Source organism: Capsicum annuum, chromosome 3, assembly GCF_002878395.1.
Source record: "Capsicum annuum cultivar UCD-10X-F1 chromosome 3, UCD10Xv1.1, whole genome shotgun sequence".
Taxonomy (NCBI): Eukaryota; Viridiplantae; Streptophyta; class Magnoliopsida; order Solanales; family Solanaceae; genus Capsicum; species Capsicum annuum.
The window spans coordinates 90,954,997-90,978,367 of record NC_061113.1 but is presented as its reverse complement, the minus strand read 5'-3'; positions in this window follow the sequence as shown (position 1 = coordinate 90,978,367).

The following is a 23,371-nucleotide window of genomic DNA, read 5'->3' as shown; positions in this document are numbered from 1 at the left end:
CTGAAAATGTTAAATTCGGGTTATGTTAAGAGTCTTCACATCACCTTACAACTCGTAGCTTTACTCGTGAAGATGGCAGTAGAAAAAGCTAAGATGAAGAAGCTAAGTGTAGGATTAATACGACTCATAAGGAGTGACTATGAGTCATGGTGAGGAATCATAAGGACAACAAAAGGTTGGATCCGAACAAATTATCACTGAATGTCTACGACTAATAACATATGACTCGTAAGGAGAACTTACGAGCATACCATATGAGTCGCAAGTTTTGCCGACTTAGTTTTCATATTCCATTTTAGTTAGGATTTGTTTCCTTAGGTTTCCATGTATCCCAATTACACTCCTATGATGTTTTTAAGTCCTGTTATATATGGGTAATTAAGTTTTCCTATTTTATTTGGGATTATATTTCTAGGGTTTTCCTATTTATTTAGGATTTGATTTCTAGGGTTTCTTGTAATCCATAAATACCCTATAAATGTTATATTAATTATCCATATTCATATATTATTATTATTCACATATTCAGGGATAAGCCCTTGGGGGCTATCCTATACTATTATTATTCTTGATTTGTTATTCAATTTAAGATTTTAGGATTTATTCTTTCATTATTTTAAGATAGATTTTGTAATTTTATCTATGGATTCCATGATTGATCTCATAAATATGAGTGGCTAATTCCCTTAGCTAGAGTTGTGAGAACCCTGGTAGATTAACGAAGTAGAGGAAGGGCTAAGTCACTCTAGATAAAGATTCTTTCATGTATTGTGATTGTCTTGAATTAAATTGATTTCTTAGCAGTGTCCAATGTAAAGAACCACTTGTATTCACTACTTGCTTCAAAAGAGAGGTAGAGATTGGGAAAAGACATCACAATAGTAATTTAAGACCCCTTTTCATCAAATTACTCTAGTCTTTTCATCTAATTAACTTGAGACCTAAAAGGTAATAGTTAATCTGGAATCTAGGGCAAGGTTTAGTAATGTGACACTCTGAGACTCACAAGGTAAAGAGTGATATTTTCCAATAAGTCCACAAGATAGTTGGAGATATATAACTTGTCATATTTTACATGAAAGGCATTGTAATAGTTTGATAGAGAACAATAAATAAGCGAAGTTGAGAAGCAAGAGGGAACACAGACCTAGTATTCGTCTTATATTGTTTACAACAAAGAGCAACCAATTCTTTTCTCTTTTACCATTTTAGCAAATCCCCCTTTTACTTTTACGCTTTGCCTAGTGATTTCAATAAGTTTGAGACAGATTTTTGGCCTATCCCCCCTTTTTCCATTCTAAAGAGGTATACTTTGGTCGTTATTAAATTTTAGCGTCGTTACTTGGGAATACGGACTCAGAATTCTTGATTGAAGTTTTTGAAGTAATTGGGTTTTATTTATTTTTTGACCTACTCGTCTTGAGATGACAGACTAGCTAGAGAAAGTACGGAGTTATGATGACTCTTTTATTATTGATCCTTTTCCTATTGATGTGGTACATTATTCCAGGAGCATGATAAGTATATTGTTGGAACATAATGAGAGCATGCTTGATATGCTAGCACTCTTGGAAAAAGGAAGACAAGATCATTTCAAAAGGTTGATAGGTTTGGCTTGGATATATGCCACTTATAAGTAGATTCAGATGTAAAACTTGTTATGTGTAATTCCCAGAAACCTAGTTATGGGTGGTATGAGAATGAAAGAATTTTGAAAAGCCGACTTAATGAGCTAACATTGGAGTAGTCAAAAATCGCTCATGCTCTTGTGGATAGTACCACTCTTAAGGAGAGCATATTAAAGTTGTATAGGGATGTAAAGAACACTGCAAGTCTTGAGTTGGGGAGTGTTAGACCTCATTCAAAGCATTTTTACACATTGTATTTAGATCAAATCTTAATCGAGCCATCTTAGACTGTAGAAGAGTACAAGGAGAAGGAAACTTATTTCTATACTCTTGAATTTGTGAGCCGGAATCAAAGAACTACATTCCCTATGTAAGGGATAATAAGTACAATATTCCATATCTATTTCTTGGGTCCTTTATTGTTATACCTCTACCCCATGAGCATAATGGGACATTGGATAAATAGCTAGGGGTGCAGTTCATAAGTTCAAAGGGGAAAGAGAAATTTGAAAGCCAACTCTTAGGATAACTTCATGAAGTCTAAGTAATCAAGGTATCCATGGGCTTATTGGTGAAGTCTGAGTACCCAACATAGCTCCATCATGCCATGAAGTTAAATCAGACACTGCTTGGGAGGCAACCAAATGTATTTTGTTATTTATATTTGTATTAGTGATTGACGTCAGATCTTCGCTATGGTTCCATAGATATTTATTATCTCTCTTATTCTACAGCAGTTTGACGCATTTAGGACAATGCATTATTTTAAGGTGGGGGGCTACTTGTAGGTATTGATGTCCTCTAGGGTTTTTTGTTGTCGAGCCTCTTTTCCTCGAAGTCCTGTTCCGAGTAGAGCCAGCATATTTAGGCATATTATGTTTTGTTTCATGATTTTTTGTGGTTAACTGGGAGAAGAATAAGTATCTAGGGTAGTAGATATATTTTGGTTGATTTTTGAGATAAATGATAAATACCTCTCCAATTGTTTATTTTTAACTTTATGATATGTATTTATGCGACTATTGTGAATCTCTTTATGGGATTAGTATTAGGGACATGATAATCACTGCAAATTTGTGCATGAATAGGATAGGTGGTTGCTTGAAGTATTGACTTTGTGCCATGTGTATTTTAGACGCGACTTAGTTCCCCTTGTGTGTTAAATCTAGAATTTCCCCAATCAGTCTTGCTAGGTTGTAGGATAGTGGTTAGGAAAGGATCATAGGTTGTTTTTTATATTAGCTCACTTTTAACCTAATTGACCTTCCATGTGTGAATTATTATCCTTTGATCTCAATGTTTGAGCCTTACAACCTATTTTTCTTATTAAACCTATCACCTTCCCATTTTATTACAATGAACCAGTTTTGAACCTAGTCCTCGTTGGGCACTATGCACTTCAACTCAGGCAAATCACCTATTAAGGGTGAATATCATAGGGGTGCATGATGTAAAATGGGTATGAAGAAGGGTAAAATAAGAGAAAGGAAAGTAAGGTTAGGTGTGGTAGAAAAAAAAGAAAATTTGTAAAAAGGAGAAAAAGATAGACTAAACCACCACAACCAACCTGAATATGCTTTCAAATAAAAAGGGAGAAATAAGGGTGGAAATAAAGTGAAAAATTTGTTAAGTGTGGACTCCAAAGTCACTTTAAATATCCATACGTATCATACCAGCCCTAAGCCAAAGAAAAGTCTTGTAGTAATCCTAACTTAATTTTTTGATAGCTTAGATAAAGAAAATAAGGGCAAGCCTATGGTATTTGACATGCCAATTGGAACTTCTTTTTGACAGTGAGTGTCTCTTGATCATCCTCACATTGAAATTCTTAATTTCATAATTGAGTGAGGAGACACTTCTTTGTTGTGAGGGCACATGGGTTGTATTGCTAGCTGCTCACTGGTTTGGGTAGTGTAATTATATATATGCAAGGTTGTTTTTTGCTAATGTAATACCATAGCTTGATTCCTTTGTGTCACATTTTTGTGCTTCATTAATACACACAGTTGGTTTTAAAGTGATTGAACTTGGAAATGGTAATGTGTTTTGAGAAAAAATTGATGATTAACTGCCATAGGTATCTTACGTTTCTTTTGGCTAAGCATCATCGTACTGTTTTGTTATGTTTTGTTGCCTGAGCACATTCTACATTCTAAGTTGAGGGTCTTGATGTGCTATAGCAATATAGAACTTACGATGCTTACACTATGAGAATATGCATGTACTTATGGCTTTTTTTTAGATTTGATGTGTTTTGGGGAGTGTTTTGTAGGAAATTAGGTTTTGGGATGCTAAATTCATGAACTATGAAAAGTGGAAATTTTTATCTACCTACTTTAGCTTTCTCGGGCATTTGTGGGACTTACTGGATGCTGTTTTGGGGTTAAAAGAGTGAGAAAAGACAAAAAACTTAGGAATCGTCTGAAAATCATCTGGAAGTCATCCTAACGAACTCGTAAGGTCTGGCTATGATTCGTGGCCTGGGTCATAGTCAAAACCCAATTTTCAGCATTTATTGCCCAACTTATGACTTCCTTCTAACAACACAAAGGAGACCTTATGAGTCGTCGCTTGGATAGCTTCGATAGTGCTTCAGTATTTTGGCCATAACCTTTCACCCCAATATTGAATTAAGACAAAATTGGTATCGTTAGAAATATAATTCAATTGTATATCTATTGGTGGGTCTTGAGATCAATAATTCTAAGTACACAAAAGTTATGCTCGGTTAAAGATTACAATAGATTTACTCTTCACAAGAACATAATCGTTAAGGGATGTTTTCACTTGACTATAAGCTTAGAGCTATTTGTAATCTTAATATATATATAAAGTTACCAAAAATTTTTGAAAATGTTGAAGTCTAGTTAGATTACGAGTCGTCACATCACCTTACGACTCATAGCTTTACTCATGAAGATGGTCGTAGCCAAAGCTAAAATGAAGAAGCTAAATGGAGGTTGAATCCAACTTGTAAGGAGTGACAACGAGTCATGGTGAAGAATTGTAAGGAACACAATAGCTTGGATCCCTGCAAATGATCTCTGGAATGCCTACGACAAGCAACTACAACTCGTAAGGAGAACTTATGAGTGACCATACGAGTCATAAGTTTGGCCAACTTAGTTTTCCTATTCCATTTTAGCTAGGATTTGTTTCCTAGTGTTTCTATGTATCCCAATTACACTTCTATGGTGTTTTTAAGTCCTACTATGTATAAGTAATTAAGTTTTCCTATTTTCTTTAGAATTTGATTTCTAGGGTTTTTCTATTTTATTTAGGATTTGATTTCTAGGGTTTCTTGTAATCTATAAACACCCTTTATACTTTGTATTAATTATTCTCATTGATATATTGATTATTCACTTATTTAGAGATAAGCCTTGGGGGCTAACTTATACTCTTATTATTCTTTGTTTGTTCATGGTTTGTAATTCAATTTAAGACTTTGGGATTTATTCTTTTATTATTTTGAGATTTATTTTTTAATATTTTCTGTAGATTCCATGATTGATCTCATAACTGTGAGTGGCTAATTCCCTTAGCTAGAGTTGTGGGAACCCTGGCAAATTAATGAAGTAGAAGAAGTGCTAAGTCATTCTAGATAAAGATTCTTGCATGTATTATGATTTCTTCAATTAAATTGATTTCTTCAAAAGAGAGGTAGAGATAGGGAAAAGACATCACAACAGTAATTTGAGACCCCCTTCCATCAAACAATTCCTACCTTCTCAACTAACTAACTTGATAACCAAAAGGTAATAGTAAATCTAGAATCTAGGGCAAGGGTTAGTAATGTGACACTTTGAGATCACAAGGTAAAAAGTGAGATTGGCCAATGAGTCCACATAACTATTGGTGATACATAACTTTTTAGATTCTGCATGTAAGGCGTTGGGATAGTTCAACAGTGCACGATAAATCTGTAGAGTTGAGAATCCAGGGGGAACACAGGCGTAGTATTTGTCTTATATGTTTTACAACAAAGATCAACCAATTATCTTCTCGTTTACTATTTCATCAAATCCTCTCTTTTACTTTTACACATTGCCCAGTGATTTCAATTCACTGTGGGATCGACCCCAACCTAGTTAGATTACTATATTTGACAATCACTGTTTTATCCTTCTAAGGAGGTGTACTTTGGGTGTAATCACTATACCTGAAAAATATTGATGTTATTCTTAATTTGGATAGAGCTACATGTCCGAACTAGGTTCATAGATTTATTGGCTTGGTTGGCTATTAAAAATGGTTTGGTAAGAGTTTTGCTACTATTTTAGACCAATGATGATATTGACTCAGAAGGAGGTTCCTTTTTAATAGTCCAAGGAGTTTGATTGGAGCTTTGGTAAGATATAGGAGTTCCTTACTAAGCTCCTATTCTAGAACTTCCTGTTGTGGGTGAGGGATTCATGTGTATTGTGATGCTTCTAGTGTTTATTTAGACTGTGTATTGATGCACCAAGGCTGGATTATTGCTTATGATTTTTGGCAGCTTAAGTTGCATGGGCATGATGTCACCCAAAACTACACCTCCAAGAAATATAAGCTAAATTATAGTAACCCAACTAGGTTGGGGTCAAATCCATAGGGAATAGGACAATTATATCTCTCGAACTTATTGAAAGCAGTGCAAAAATATAAATGGGGGAATTTGTAGTTATCAGTAAAATGTAACAAAACTCAAATGCTTTTTGTTGTAATAAATTGTAAATGAACAGTAGGCTTGTATCCCCCCTGACTTCTAACTCCATAGGTTTATCTTGCTCAATCCCACTATCTTGCCATTGTGCATGTAGAATCTACCAAGTTATGTCTAACTAACAGCCTCTCAACAATATTTGGTGAATCTCACTCATCTCCTTTCGGTCTCAGAGTGTTGCATTACTAACCCTTGTCTTGGATCGTAGTTTAACCATCTCCTCTATTCCTCGGGTTATTAGATGAGGGTTGATAGCCTCAAATCACTATTGTGATATTCTTTTCCGAATCTCTACCTGTCTCTAAAGTTAGTAGTGAATATAGATGGGTTCCTAGTGTTTCAAACCATTAAGAAATCAATTAAAATAGAGAAATAGAATACATGCAACAACAATGATTTAGAAAGATTGTACACATCCCCTACTTTGTTAATCTGTCAGGGTTCCCACAACCCTAGATAAGGGAATTAGCCACTCATTATTGTAAAACAATCCATGTAATTCATAAGTGAAACATAGAATCAATCTCATAATAATATACGAAGAAAACACAAGGTCTTAAATCAATAATCAACCAATAATCATAATAATATATGCTTGTGAATTGTATGAGTGTGCAAACTAACTAAAAACATCAACAGAGTATTTATAGATTACATGGAAACCCTAAGAAACCTTTAAAAACCGAAGAGGAAAACTCCTATCAGTGGCTACCTATGGTGCAACATATGGGCCATAGATGGAACCTACGATCTATAGGCGGGCCCATATAGGTGATAGGGTCTTCAAAACTATTGTAGGATCTCTGAACTTGAACTTAGGAACATACTCTGGCACCTAGTACCTAAGCCCCGTAGGTGCCCTATTATAGGTAGGAGGGCCAATATCTGAACTTTAGGATCTTCGAAACCTCATCTTCTGACACATATTTTGGCACCTACGCCACAAAGTTAGAACCTATGGGTCGTAGGTGCTCACGTAGGTAGAGCAAAACTTCATTTTTCACTTATTTTCTCTTGTTTAGATCGCTGAACCTTGTTTTCTACAAAACATCATACACACATCATATCTAACAAAATGACCTAAGTAACTGTATATTTTTGCAATTTTAATCCTTGAATATTCTATGAAACCATAGTACATCAACACCCTCAACTTAGAATATTTGCAAGTCCTTAGGAAATAAATTACAACAAACCAACACAACGATGCTTAACCAGGAGAAACCTAAGATACTTATGGCAGTCAATTATCAAATTTAAGCTCAAGAACATTGGCCCCTCCAAGTTTAACATTATAAAACCAACTGTTTGTATCTATGAAGTACAACAATATGACCCAAGGGAATTAAGATATGGAATTACGGTAGCAACAAATAACTATGCATATATACAAGTTACACTACTCGGACACATAAGAAGCTAGAAATACAACCCATGTACCCTTACAACAAAGAAGTATCAATCACTCAATAGAATTATGCATATTAATGCAGGGACAACCACGAGACACTCACACTCACGAAGAAGCTCCACAGTGTGCAGAGAATACCCTAGGCTTGCCCTTATTTTATTTACCTTGGTTTTCAGATAGCCGGGTTTGGATCACTGTAGGACTTTAATCGGCTTGCAATGTAGACTTAGGGGCTGATATGGTACATATGGGAATTTAGTGACTAAGCCTTCTTTGCGATACACTTATAGTACAGGTCCACATATCAACTAATTTTTGTTTATTCCACCCTTATTTCTCCCTTTTTATTCTTTGACAACTCATTCAGGTTTGGTGTGGTTTTTATTTTACTCTTTATTTTTATTTTTCGTCTTTTTTCTTTTCGTTGTTTTGTTTTTTTCTTTTTCTACCACACCCAACCCCACTTTATTTTCTCCTATTTAGCCTTCTTCATACCAATTTTAAATAATGTACCCGTATGATAGCTACTCTCAACTTAGGTGATTTTCCTGAGTTGTGATACATAGTGTATAAGGAAGACCAGGGCCAAAACAGGTTCATTGTAACAAAAAAAGGAAGACGAAAGGTGTAACAAGAAAAATTGTCTATAAAATCTCAAAATAGGGATCAAGGGATACTTATTTACATTTTGAAGGCCATTTAGGCTAAAATCTAAATAATTTCAAGAACAGCCTACGATCCTTTCCTAACCGACTATCCTACAATCTTGGTAAGAAAAATCGAGAAATTTTTGGATTCTACACATAAAAGGAACTAAGTAAGCATCTCACACACACATGGCACAGGGTTGTATCACAAACTACTACCTATCTGGTTCGTGCGAATGTTAACTATAACTATTATGTCCCTAATGCTAATGCCATAATGAGATTTACAATGGTCAAATATACATACACATCACACAGTTCAAAAACAAATTTTTTAGAGGGTTATCATTTTTCTAATAAATCATAAGAAAATACATCAACAGTCTTAGATACTCATTTTCTTCCTAGTTATACAAAAACATAATATGATACAAAACACAATACGCCATTTTTCTCCTATTTACACAAAAACTCAACACAATATGAAATGAAACATAATACCACAAAATATTTCCCAGATATGTCAATTCTACAATCATACCGCAGCCAACAGAAAAAGAAGCACGATAATAAAAACCCGCGACGATTGTGGTATACCCCACCCCTAACTAAAGAACTATGCACTTTCCCCAGTGCTTGACAATAATATAAAGCGAGGGAATGAGGACATACTTCGGATGCACTAGGCATCCAGAACAAACATAGATGCAAAATTAACAAGATACCTTGGATTGCCTCCCAAGAAGCGCCTGATTTAATGTCATTGCACAACTCGATTGCCTTGGATACTCAAAATTCACCGAGTTTTACCTTTACAACTACCTTTACTTCATCAAGATTACCGAAGTAGTTTTTCACCCATTTCTTGTTCACTTCCAACAGGGCTTCACCTTCTCCTTTCAGCTCTATCACACCATCAGGGAATACCCTAACCATGGTGAATAGTCTAGAAGACCTATAATTTAACTTGTCAGAAACAAACAAAGTCTTTAATTATACAACAAGGCTAAATCCTTGAGCTTAAACACTCTTTTCTTTATTTTCTTATCATGATACAACTTTATCCTTTCTTTGTATATAGTAGAATTATTATAAGCATGGAGTCAAAATTTATCCAACTCATTCACTAGCTAAACCTCAATGTAGCAAAATCATGCCACTCTAAATTAAGCTTTTTCAATGCCCATAGTGCCTTATGTTCAAGTTCAACCGGCAAGTGATATGTCTTGTCGTACATAAGCTGATATAGAGAGGCACCTATGTTGGTCTTAAAAGTTGTTCTATCATCCTATAACATATTGTGTAACTTCCTTTACTAGTTAGTCATGTTTGCATTCACAGTCATTGCCATTATGGACTTGATCTCTTTATTGGATACCTCAACATGTGCACTCATTGAAGAATGGTCAGGTATTGCCACCTTATGCTTTACATAATATTTTTTGAGAAGGTCTTTAAAAATTCGATTGTAGAAGTTAGTGCCAAATTGAGAAAATATGTTATTTTTCAAGAATGAAGTAACACTTTAACCTTTATTACTAGGAAGCACAACCACCTCCACCCACTTTAAAACACAGTCAACTGCCACTAGAATGTACTTCATACCATAGGAGCTTATAAATAGACCAATGAAGTATATTTTTCATATATCAAGCAACTAAAACTCTAGGATAAGTGTCATGGGGAGTTCATGTCTCCATGAAATATATCCTTGATGCTGACACAAGTCATAAGCTTGGGTATAGTCATGAGCATCCTTGAAGATAGTCGTCCAATAATACCCATATTGTAGAATCTTGTAGGCTGTGCGGGTTCCACTATGATAAGCCTCAACTGGCGATAAGTGACAAGCCTCAAGGACGCTCATCATCTCCACCTCAAGAATACATCTATTAATTACACCATCTACATAAATTGTAAAAATATAAGATTCATCCTAGAAAAATATTCTCACATCATGCATAAATTGATTTCTCTACTTGAATAACAAACCTGTTGGAACAAGATCACTTGCCAAAAAATTGGCAAAATCAACAAACCAGGGGATTAAGTCTTGAGATGCTACCAAGACCCACTCATCTAGAAAAGTATCATCTATGTCAACTCATCCCCTAATTTCTTCATTGGCTCTTCCACAAGGCGAGACAAGTGATCAGCAACTTGGTTCTCAATATCTTTTTGATCTTTTACGTCAAACTCTATTTTTTATAGAAAGAAGAGCCAATATATCAATCTTAATTTAGCATCCTTCTTCGACATTAGGTGTCTTATGGATATTTGATCTATGTGAACTATTACTTTAGTCCCAATCAAATAAGATCGAAACATCTCATAGGAAAAAACCACCATAAGTAACTCCTGCTTAGTGACTATGTTGTTCTTCTGTGCAGGGTCTAATCCTTTACTAGCATAATAGATTGGGTGAAGTATATTCTCGCATTATTGGCCAAGGACAGAACCCAAGGACACTCCGCTAATATCACACCTAACCTCAAATAGTACAGACCAACCAGGGAACACAATAATTAGAGTAGAGACCAATCGCTCCTTCAGGAATTTAACAGCCTTGAGATGTATATCATCAAATACAAACTTCACCTCTTTCTCCAAAAAATTGCATAAAGGATTTGAAATTTTAGAGAAGTCCTTGATGAACCTCTTTTTAAAACTAGCATGGCCTAAAAAGCTTTAGATACCATTAACTGATATTTGAGGAGGCAATTTTTCAATCACCTCAATCTAATCTATGTCCACCTCCATACATATTTTGAGATTTTGAGATCAAGAACAATACCTTTTTTTACCATAAAAAGGCAGTACTCCAAATTTAGCTTCAGATTGCACTCCTCACATATTTTAAATGCATAGGCCAGATGGGCTAAGCAATCATCAAAGGACTCCTCGAATATTAAAAAGTCATCCATGAATACCTCTATTATGTCTTCCACCATGTCAAAAAATATGGACATCATATATCTCTTAAAGGTGGCATAAGCATTGCATAATTAGAATGACATCCTCTTGAATGCAAAAGTCCTATAAAGGTGAAAATAGTTTTTTCCAAGTCCTCGAGAGCAATAGATATTTGATTGTATCCTAACTACCCATTACAAAATAGTACCAACCTCTTCCTACTAGTCTGTCAAGCATTTGATTGATGAATGACATAGGGAAATGGTTATTTTAGGTCCAACTGCTTATGGTCTCACGGGCACAAGTTATTCTTCTCATTTGGAACCACTGTGATCCCACTATTATTAGGCATATATTAAATTAGTCTAACCCACTTGCTGTCTGAAATAGGGTAAACTACTCTAGAATCTAACCACTTAATAATTTTTTTCTTTAGTACCTCTGGCATAGAGGATTCAATCGATGTTAATGATCAATGATGGGAATACAATTTAGTTAAAGCTATATCTTATGAGTGCAAATACCAGGTGGAATCCCTATAATGTCTGCAATGGTCCATCTAATATCTCTCTTGAACTTCCGCAACACGAATATCAGTGCTTCAACTTGTGTCTCACCAACTTTGCAGCAATAATGACCGGTAAGATATTGCCGGCCTCCAAAAATACATACAACAAATGAAGTGAAAGGAATTTTAATTCCAAAATTGGTGGTTCCTTAATAGATAAATCACACAGGAGGAGTGGTTCTATTATTTAGATCAAGATCCATCTCCCATACAATATGTGCACTATCTCATCATATCCATCAATGCCTTCGCTATCAAAGTTCATTATTACCGCTGCTAATGCCTCCACCCTAAGTCTCTAATCTATGGGCACAGTCTCTATATCATCATTAATAATATTAATAATAGACAAAACTCTTATATCCTCCGGTTACCACATAGACCGACACTCATTAATGGCGTCATGCTCATTATTGAGTCTAAACTTCATCTATACACTCCATGTTATCCAAGTCTCTACCCATGGCTACGAATGCCCTTCCCACTATAATCGGTACTTCAAAGTCCGCCTTATAGTCTAGGATCACAAAATCGATTGGGAATATAAGGGAAGCCACTCTTACCAAAATATCCTACATGATACCAACCAGTTTCTTCACAGTTCGATTATCCATCAATAACCTCATAAATGTAGGTTTGGGTGCTCCCAACCTCAACTTATTTTAAACTACCAACTACATCATATTAATACTAGCTCCCATATCATATAATGCTCGAGAAAAGTCAAAAGACCCTATGGTACATAGAATAATAAATGCTTTGGGGTCCTCCTTCTTCTCAACCAACAATCGGGAAGCGACAACACTACAATGATGAACATTATTCGTTGGCTCAAAACTCACTGTCTACTTTCTAGTAACCAAATCCTTTATGAACTTTGCACAGCCAAGAATCTTCTATAAAGCTTCTATAATAGAAATATTAATGGACTGTTTCTTCAACATCGATAGAGAATTTTGATATTTCCCTTTCTCTTGCTTGTTTTTCAAACTTTGAGGAAAAGGTAGGGGTTGTGGAATAGTCTTCACTACTAATTCATCAACCTTTCCCTTATCTTTATCCTTCTTAGCTCTATGATCAAGACCTTTCAATAGGTATGATGGCTCAAAATTAATCACCAACTTCTCTAATTCTGCTCCAGGTGACTCATCAACATCAATACTATCATTCTTTGACCCATAAACTATAGGCATAGAGGGATCAATAGTAGTCTTACCACTATGAGTGGTGATGGCTAAATAGTGATCGTTGTTTTAAGGATTTTGCACTATGTTGCCTATAAGGGTACCCAACTGCCACAGATTCAAGGTTGTTGACATTTGCCTAAACTACTGCTCTAATTGCTTGGTCGCATTAGCATGTGATTGTATCTTTTGGGTCACCCCTTAAATATCTACCCCAATCTCCTTAAGGCAATTTTTTGAACTTTACTGACCCTTTGCTCGCTTGGACAATACAGTCTCCATGCTTGATTCACTATTATAGCTACTTGGTAGAACATATACATCACTCTTTTTTTTTAATCATCTTTGCATTTTCAATCACTTTTTATTTCTCTGCTCTGATCTATGTACCTAACCCTATAATAGTTTTGACCTTTATTCCCTTGCCTAGAGTTCTAAATATCTTGTGTAGATGATTAGACCTTATCTCAAAAATAGATTAACTCTCTATCCAAGTATTTAGACTTTTTATTTATATCTAAATCATATGATTTAGAGGCCCAGCCTTGAGTACCCACTGTATTTATATTCTATGAATTCATTATTATGAATTTCTTTGTCAGTAACCCAACCTCTATCCTTAATTGTACAACTTCTTGCCCCACTGTGTTATCAATAACTCTATGCTCATTAGAAGCCCCAATAGCATAAGTTTCAGTACCTATCTCTGCCTCCTGAGTATGCAACCCTCTGTTGGTGAGCGAGAGATAATCTAATATTCTGATGCTTTCTCCCAATTCAAGCACATAAATACTCTACTAGTAAAAGTATCTGCTATAGATTTTGAAATGGTGTTAAGGGATTTATAGAATATTTTAAGTAAGTTGTTTCTTGTAATTTTATGATTCAACACCATCATCTACTTCTTCTTAAATCAAAACAATGCCTCATACATTGATTCAAAGTGAAACTTCCTAAAATTATATATTTCTTCCTTCAACTATAGCATTCTGGATGGAGAAAAAAATGATCTAATAACTGCCTTTGTAACTTATTGTAAGTAGTAATTGATCCTTAAAAAAGTTCCCTTACCCTAATGTAGCTTTACCATATAGAGAGAACGGGAACAACCTGAGTCTCGGAGCTTCTTGATCTACCCCAAGTATAGTGCATAAAGTACAAATCCTAATAAAAATTATAAGGTGCATATTTGCATTCTACATTATCAAGCTCGTAAACAGCCCTTTTAGATTTAATATTGGGATCATATAACTGGTAATATCAAACTTTATATTTGGTATCAATGTAGGAGGAATGATAACTCCTATCTAGATAGGATCAATATATCCTAAGTCTTCCTCTAGATCATCATATAGTGGCAAGTACTGATAGACTGGGAGTACTTAAGCTCTTCCACATCTAAAACTGTCGATTTCTTTACGATAATTTTCTTCTTATTTCCCTTTATAGCTTTGTCTCCTAAGCTATACGATGACTATTTTCATCCCCATTGCATTAGTATCATTTGATTTTAATAGTAATTAATTAATGGTATAATAAATCATCACCTGAACATTACCAAGAATAGGAGGGGGAGGAGGTAAACTAATAGAATTGTCCTAAAGCCCCTTGAAATAGCCTTCATATACATGTTCTGTCATCCTACAATTCAGATGTAGGATTCTCTTTAGTTCGGGATCAAGTAGGAGTAAGAGATTGCCTTGTCTCCTAGTGCTAGGCATACCCAGTGTATGCCCTAAGAAGATAAAAAAAATACAACCCAAGAACTTTAACAACTTTAATAAATAAATCACAATATGCCTAGGCAACAATGCCAAAATTTTAATATTGCCTAAAAATACACCTCCAAGAAGTATGAAGATGTTAAAGTCAAAATATAGTAACCCAAGTAAGTTGGGGTTGAACCAACAAGGAATAGGCCCATTATATCTCACTAACTTATTAAAATCACTGGGCAGTGTAGGTAGATAAATGGGAGAAGTTTTAGTTATTCTTAAAAAGTAACAAAACGTGAATACTTTTGGATGTATTCGACCTAAAACGAACACTAGGCTTGTGTTCCTCCTGGTATCTAACTTTGTAGGTTTATTATGCTCAATCCAACTATCTCACTACTATACATGTAGAAGTTGAGAAGTTACGTCTCACCAATATTCTCTCAACACTCTTTGGTGAATTTCATTCACCTTCTTTTGGTCTCAAAGAAATATTTTACTAACCCTTGTCTCAGATCCTAGTTTAACCATCTTCTCTAGGTCTTAGGTTATTAGACATAGGTTGATAGCTTTAAATGACTATTATGATTGTCTTTTCCCAATCTCTACTTCTCTCTTGAGTTAGTAGTCAATAAAGGTAGCTTCCTAACATTTATAGCCATTAAGAAATTAATTAACATAAAGAGAATCACAATATATAGAGCAGTAATGGTTAGAAGGATTGCACACTTCCCCTACATTGTTAATTCGCCAAGGTTCCGACAACCTTATTTAAGTGAATTAGTTGCTCAAAGCTTTGAAATAATCCATGTAATTCATAAATGAAAGCATATAATCAATCTCACAATAATATACAAAGAAAACCCAAAGTCTCAAATCAATAAATCAACCAAATCTAAGAACACAAGAATCCCAAGATCAAAAGTCAATCTCAAAATAAAAATATATGCTTGTGAATAGTATGAGTGCTTAAACTAACTAAAATGGCAAAAGAGTATAGACTACATGGAATCCTCAAGAAAACTTTCCAAAATAAAAGAGGAAAACTCGAGTCGTTGGCCAACTATGGTTCCACTTACAGGCCATAGGTGGTAATTACAATTTGTAGGTGGGCCCCACATAGGTGACAGGGTCTTTAAAACTTCTGTAGGATCTATGGACTTCAATTTTCAGCACTTAGTCTGGTACCTATGGGCCATATGTGGTACCTATATTTTATAGGTGACCCATCGTACAAAAAATAGGCCAAAATTCAAACTTTAAGTTCTCTAAAACTTAATTTTTTGCCACATATTCTTAAACCTACGCCACGTAATTAGTACCTATGGGTTGTAAGTGTCCATGTAGATAGGGAAAAACATTAGTTTTTACTTTTTCTCTTATTTAGCTCCCAAAACTGATTTCTTGCAAAACATAACACAAACATATCATATCTAACAAAATTAAGTAAGTAATTGCATAATTTTGTATTTTAAAGCATCAAAAGTTTTATGAACCATAGCACATCATAACAAAACTATGCCACTAATAATTTGGAGTTGGCAGTATTAGTCTTTACACTTAAGATTTGGCGGCATTGTCTTTATGGTGTTCATTGTGAGATTTTCACTGATCATTGTAGTTTTCAGCATCTTATGACCCAGAGGGAGCTTAATGCTATGCAACATAGGTGGATGGAGTTTCTTAAATATTATGATATCTTTATTTTGTATCATTTATGTAAGAAGAATATAGTAGCAGATGCCTTGAGTCGAAAGGCAATGATTATGGGTAGCTTGGCTTGTATTTTAGTTTCTCAAAGGCTATTGGCATAGGTCATTCATTCCTTAGCTAACTTGATTGTGTGACTTGATATTTCAGACTCTAAGAAGATTCTTGATAGTGTTGAGGCAAGGTCATTATTATTTGGGCATATTTTGGATCATCAGTTTGGGGATAATAGACGTTACACCTCCGTGATCAGGTGTTAAGTGGTGATCCCATTAGGGTTATCATAGATTATGGGTTTGTATTGTTATTTGATAGTTGTGTTTGCGTTCTAAGGATCGATGATTTAATTTAGTTGATTTTGCATAAGGCTCATAGATCTAGGTATTCCATTCATCCGGGTACAACAAAGATGTATAGAGATTTGAGATAGCATTATTAGTGAGGTGGCATGAAGAGAGATATGGTGGACTTTATAGCTCATTGCATGTGTTGTAAGTAGGTGAAGGTCGAGCATAAGAGACTGGGTGGTTTGATTTAGAGATTTCCCATTCTTAAGTGGAACTTAAAGCCTATTACTATGGATTTTTGTTAGTGGTTTGCCTCACACTTCGCATGGTTTCGATGGTATTTTGATTATTGTAGATCAGTTGACGAAGTAGGCATATTTTATTCCTATTTAGATATTCTTCAGTGCTGAGAGGTTGGCCTGCATCTATGTTGGTGAGATATTCTATTTGTATGGTATGCCTATATCTGTCATTTTAGACCTGGGTTTTGTGTTCCCTTCAATATTTTGATGAACTTTTCAGGATGAGTTATGTACTCAGGTTAATACAGCCTTCCATCTGCTAACATATGGCTAGTTAGAGCAAACTATTTAGGGTCTCAAAGATAACGCTTTGAGCCTGTTTTATGGATTTTGGAGGCCAGTGAGAGAAACACCTAGAATTGGTAATTTTGGAGGCCAGTGAGAGAAACACCTAGAATTGGTAGAGTTTACTTATAATAACAACTATTATTCAAATATTAAGATGTCACTTTTTGAGGTTTTGTATGGTAGGCAATGTCATTCCCCAATTTGATAGTTTGATACTTTCGATATTAAACCCCATTGTACTGATTTTATAGGTGTCATTGGATAGAGTCAGAGTGATTTAGCATAGGTTAAGAGTAGTAGAGTAGATAGAAAGTCTATGCAAACTGTATCCTTTATGCTTTGAGGTTTGAAGATAGTTATTGTGTATTCCTTCATATGCCACCCATGAAGGGTATAATGAGGTTTGGGAGGAAAGGCAAGCTCCGCCCCAGAAATATTGGACCTTTTGAGATTCTTGTCCTAGTTGTGAAATGTCTTATGAGTTATTATTACCCTATATTTTGATATTGTCTATCTAATTTTCCATGTTTCTATGGTGCGGTGATATATTCCTGATCCTTATCATTTGCTTAGATGAGACTCATTCCAATTGGATGAGCGAGTTGACCTTTGTGAAGGAGCATGTGCTTATTTTGTCTAGTGATGTTAGGCGGTTGCGCACTAGGGAGATTTCAGTAGTTAAGGTTTAGCAGAGGCACCGGCCAGTGGAGGATGCCACTTGTGAGATTGATAGTGAGATGTAGACTATGTATCCTCACCTGTTAGAGACTTTAGGTACATCGTAATCCTTGACTTTCACGGAGGAAAGTCCTTTTAGTAGTGGATATTGCAATGATCTTTCAGATTATTTTCCACAATTGCACTTATTTTCAATATTAGAGCCTTTTTATAGCTGTCCCAAGTTATTTATGACTTGCTGGGACTGACAATTCAACTACCGAGTAGTTAGTTTGGTATTTAGAACAAATTCCCTATTCTAAAGTCTTCGCTCGATTCAAGTGGCCACCAGACAAAAACTTTAGTCAAATGAACTCATATGCTAATTTGTACTATTACAACAACTCTGGAGTTTCAATTTTAGTCTAGGTGGACTCTTAGTTTGGGTCCCAAGGCACTCAGTCTCATTTTTACCTATTAGCCAGATTGTTAAGAAAATGGAATAGGGCGAGGGACCCATTTTAGTTGAAATGACCTCAGATGGAAATTTTGACTGCCCCATTGAGTTCAAAACGTTTAGTTTGGAATGATATCATAGTTCATTTGCATATTTGGGATTCTGTATAAATCTCGAGGGGTTGGTGGAGACTTGGAAAATTCCAAGTCTCAACTGTATTTGGTGCAATCGCCAATAGCTATACCAAGGGTCAAAATTGTGATACACTTGATAGGCGTAAGCTTTCATAATTTTAGTTTCATATTACGATAGAAACTTTCCTTGGAAGCCTCAAGATATGGCAATCGCGAGGGTCAGGTCGCGATTGTGATACTCAAACGCCTAGGAAAGGTATAAAAATCCACTTTTCAGGTCATTTTTTCCATTCTTTCATCCATTCTCAGGAGACAAAATCCCTAAATATTAGGTAAAGCTTTGGAATAACTCTTTTGGGTATTTTGGGAACTTGGGTATTAATTATATATGCAATTTTCATTCAAATTTATAATAAGATTTCTCTAATTTCATGGTGGATTTTCTCATTTCTTGTATAAAATCCCTAGAACCTTGGTGAATTGATTTTTGCACCAATGTATCTCGAATTTCACCTATTTTTTTAAGGTAATTACTCCTTGAGCATAAGAGAATGTTGGGTTGGCTTTAGATATAGGATTTCTATAGTGGTACCACATTAATTTGGGTGATTTTTGGAGCCGAAGCACAATATCAAAATAAGGGTATCATTGTTCTTGTATAGATGAGTAAAATGTGATTTTGATAGCATAGTATCTTTTGAAAGCTTCTCGGAAGGGAAATTCAATGATTTAGTGGTCTCTTCAATCTTTCGATGACATCCAAATAGGATAGGTTTTTCCCCTCTTCTTAGATTGAGCTATGTCATAGTATGTTTATGATATTGTGTTAGATTTGGAATGGGATTTAGGTGTTGGAGATGGAATTTACAATCCTTAGGTTAGTTGTAACTTTTAGATTAACCAAAAACCTTATCTTATGCATATGTGGTTTAGTTGCATAGCTCCTCAGTAGAACTTCTAACTTATGGTGAATTGTGGCTTGTTTAACATCTAAAAGTGGATTTACATAACTTAGTCTAGGTTGGGATATAATTACCTTAAAATGAATTTTGGGGATTAAAAGTGGGCCATTCTGACCCGCTTGAGGCCAGGACTTGAGATAGTTTGTTTAAACATTATACACTTGAGGTTTACCTTAAAATGCTTAGTAGGAGACTTGATAAGAGTAGAGACCTAATGGGCTTGATTTTTTGATATTATGAGTTTGTGCTAAACATTTTAAAACCTAGTGGTGGTGATTTGACTTATATATTGATGATATATATACATATGTCAGTTCGAGTCTTGATAGTGATTATAATATTGATGATACATATAAACACCTGCTTAAGTCTGGGTAATGATTACGATATTACTGATATATATACCTATTTGAGTCTTGATAGTGATAATTATATTAATGATATATATAAATACCGATTCAATACCAACAAAGGTGTATGATATATGGACAATGTGGATATTGGTTCTTCAAAATGGGAAATGTTATAGAGTGGCTTGGCATAAATAGATTCTAGTCCTATAATGAAAGTCGATAAATGATGATAGTTTGGTTTAAGCGTTACTTGATTGTACCCTATAGCATTATAGGGACCTACGTTGGGTTATTTATTTTATGGCACTTATTGTCTTATAGGGGAAGGTCTTGTAGATGAAATCATATGTGTTTGATTTTGTATGTTATGTTATGATTCTAGTTATTACTTATTTCTAAATAGTATTATTAGAGTTGTTCAGGATTCTGTCTTTACCATAACTTGTTATGTTATCTTGCATTTTATTATATTTATATCATAATTTAGCTCAATCGGCTGATGATGACTATTGAGTACCCATGGTTTTGGTACTCATAATACACTTCTATACCATTTTGGTGTAAATCCGAGTACTAGTTATCACCATTGATTTAAGAATCGTGTTGTGTTGGATTCCAGAGATAGAGTGAGCTTTTGGAGTTAGAATTTCCCTATTTCCTTCTATCTAACTATGTCCATTATTTAGTTTTAACATAGGTATTGTATTGGGTTTTGACAGGTGTTCAGATTTTTTTAGGCCCTCACAAAATTATTCAACTAGTATGGGATATTTTGTGTGTGATGAGTCTGACCACTTAGCAAGGGATTATCTATGGTGTGTGATGGGTTCTCTGCAGTATGGCTCTTATCTTAAAATTATCAAATGCTAGTGTCAACAGTCAAAAGGGGTGCATTGGGTAGTAGAGGTACATCTAGGGATACTAAAGATGGAACTCAAGGAGCTCGTGATAGTGCACAATATTGCTTAGTTTGGTAGCGGGTGTGGGTAGTGCTATGATTTTCTTGGGGTACCTAAGGTAAGGGCCTCTAATATTGAGATTACAGGTATCATCCTTGTTTTCCATCGTCCATCTTTAATGTTGTTTGATCTTAGGTCTATATTTATGCATCTGCATATTTTTCTCCTCGTATTTTTGTTATGTGTAATCCACTTATCGTACTTATTCATATTTCTACCCCTCTAAGTAATTCCTCAATGGTAGATCAGGTGTACTAATCCTGTGTAGTGACTCTTTTGGGGAGTGAGACTTGGGTAGACTTGATCATTCTTAATATGGTTGACTTTGATGTTATATTCAGTATGGATTTGTTATCTCCTTATCCAGCATTTTTGAATTGTTATGACAAGATCGTGACCTTAACTATTCTAGGTGTGCTAAGGTTAGAGTGGATGGGTTCTCTTAGTTTGTGTCTAAAAGCGGTTATATCTTTTCTTTGTGCTCATCACATAGTAGAAAAGGGGTGCCTTTCTTGGCCTATGTGTGCAATACCAATGTTGATTCACCACCTCCCTTGGATCTATGAGAGTTATTAGAGAGTTTTTGATGTGTTTCCTACTAATTCTTGGTGTTCCTTCGAATAGGGATATTGATTTGATATTGACATAAAGTAAATCACTAAGTCCATTTCAATTACTCTTTATTAGATGAACTGACAAAAGTATAAGGAATTTAAGGAGACCTTGTAGGATTGTTGAGTAAAGGATTTATTAGACCGATCTCCTATATTGTTTGTGAAAAATAATGAGACCATGTATATGTGTATTGATTATTGATAGTTGAACGAAGTGACTATCAAGAACAAGTATTTTCTTCCACATATCAATGATTGGTTTGATCAGCTTCAAGGCATGATAGCGATTTGATCTTAGGCGTATTTATGCTCCTAAGTGTCATTATCAATATGCGTTTAACTAAGTTTTGAGGATTTTTTTTTATTTTTTAATGAGTTATAAATGTTTTAATTGTGTATTAATCTGTTTAATAACATGTTTAGTGTGTTTAAGGTTCAATTGAAACAAGTTAAGAATCCAAAAGATGAAATAAAGTTTAGACGAGGAAACTAGTTGTGCTAACTTGAGTTATGCTTGGTTCAAGTGTACTTTGATGAGCTCTATTAGGTTGTATGAACTAATTCTTATTATTTGATATTTTAGGATGCCATTGGAGGTATTTTGGATGTGAATTTAAGCCTACAAAAAAGTCCTAAGAAGTGGGAAAATAAGGATCAAACACACGATAAGATAGGAGCCAACGGAGAAAAATTTTCACTTAGGAGCATCCCTTGCGCTACACACCCCAAGGGAAAATAGGGGGTGAGACACTACACCTTGGGTGACCCTTTACTGCCTTTTCCTCGCTTTTGTGGGTGATCAATGACTCTAAACGCGAGTTTGAGGCCTAGGGGCGCTAGGCAACTCTCGCGGCGACTACATCGATTTTAAGCCTTTTAAGTGAGGGGCAATGTTGTCAATGCATATATTTTGTATTAGGTTACATATGGATGACAAAAAACACTATAAAAGGAAAAATTTGTCACAATTTCATACCATCTTTGGATTAATACACCAATTGGAGAGAAGACAAGGCATCAAGGGGCTCAAACTAGGGTTTTTTTTCTTTAACTTTACTTTCTTGTAGTTTTACTTTATGAACTCATCTATGGTGATTCTTTATCAGACTATGAGTGGCTAAAACCCTCACAATAGGGTTGAGACTACTAACATGATTGTCTAATTATGGTTTATAGTTTGTTTATATGTTTATAAAGTTTGTGATTATTCTTATGTTCTTGTTTTACTATTCTAAAGCGTCATGAATTTTATGATAAATTATAGTCCCAAAATGAATTGACCATCGAAGTTGAGGGATGGGATGAAGAACATAAAGAGTGTGGATTATATCTTTAATCATTAGAATCTAATATTTAAAGCATGATTTGTGTTTAGAATGGAGATATACCAAAATACCCCACTTGGTTAATGAAACGGGAAAATAGTTTAATGCATCCAAGTTAACGACTCGCATCCCACTCAATGATGTAGTTGTGAGATTAATTTGGGTAGGGGAATTAGAGGATGACCATTCTAAGTTATAATATTAAACTCGTATATCAACAATCAAGATAAACACCAATACTGGCTAGAAAGTATTGTTACACATGAATATAAACTAAATGCCTCAGTTGTGGAAGCTCTTCATACATTGTTACAATCCAAATTTCGTACTATTGTTATTTATTGTTACTTAGTTATAATTACAAAACTCAATTTCTTAATTGGTTACACTCACACTTCTTTAATTTAATTAGTAATTCTTGAATTGGACAGTTACTAATCACCAAGTCATATGCAAGTGTACACACGCAACTCATCTATGGTTACTACTTTGGTGACCATGTACGCTTGCGTGTGAGCTAGGATGCAACAAGTTTTTGGTTACATTGTCCGG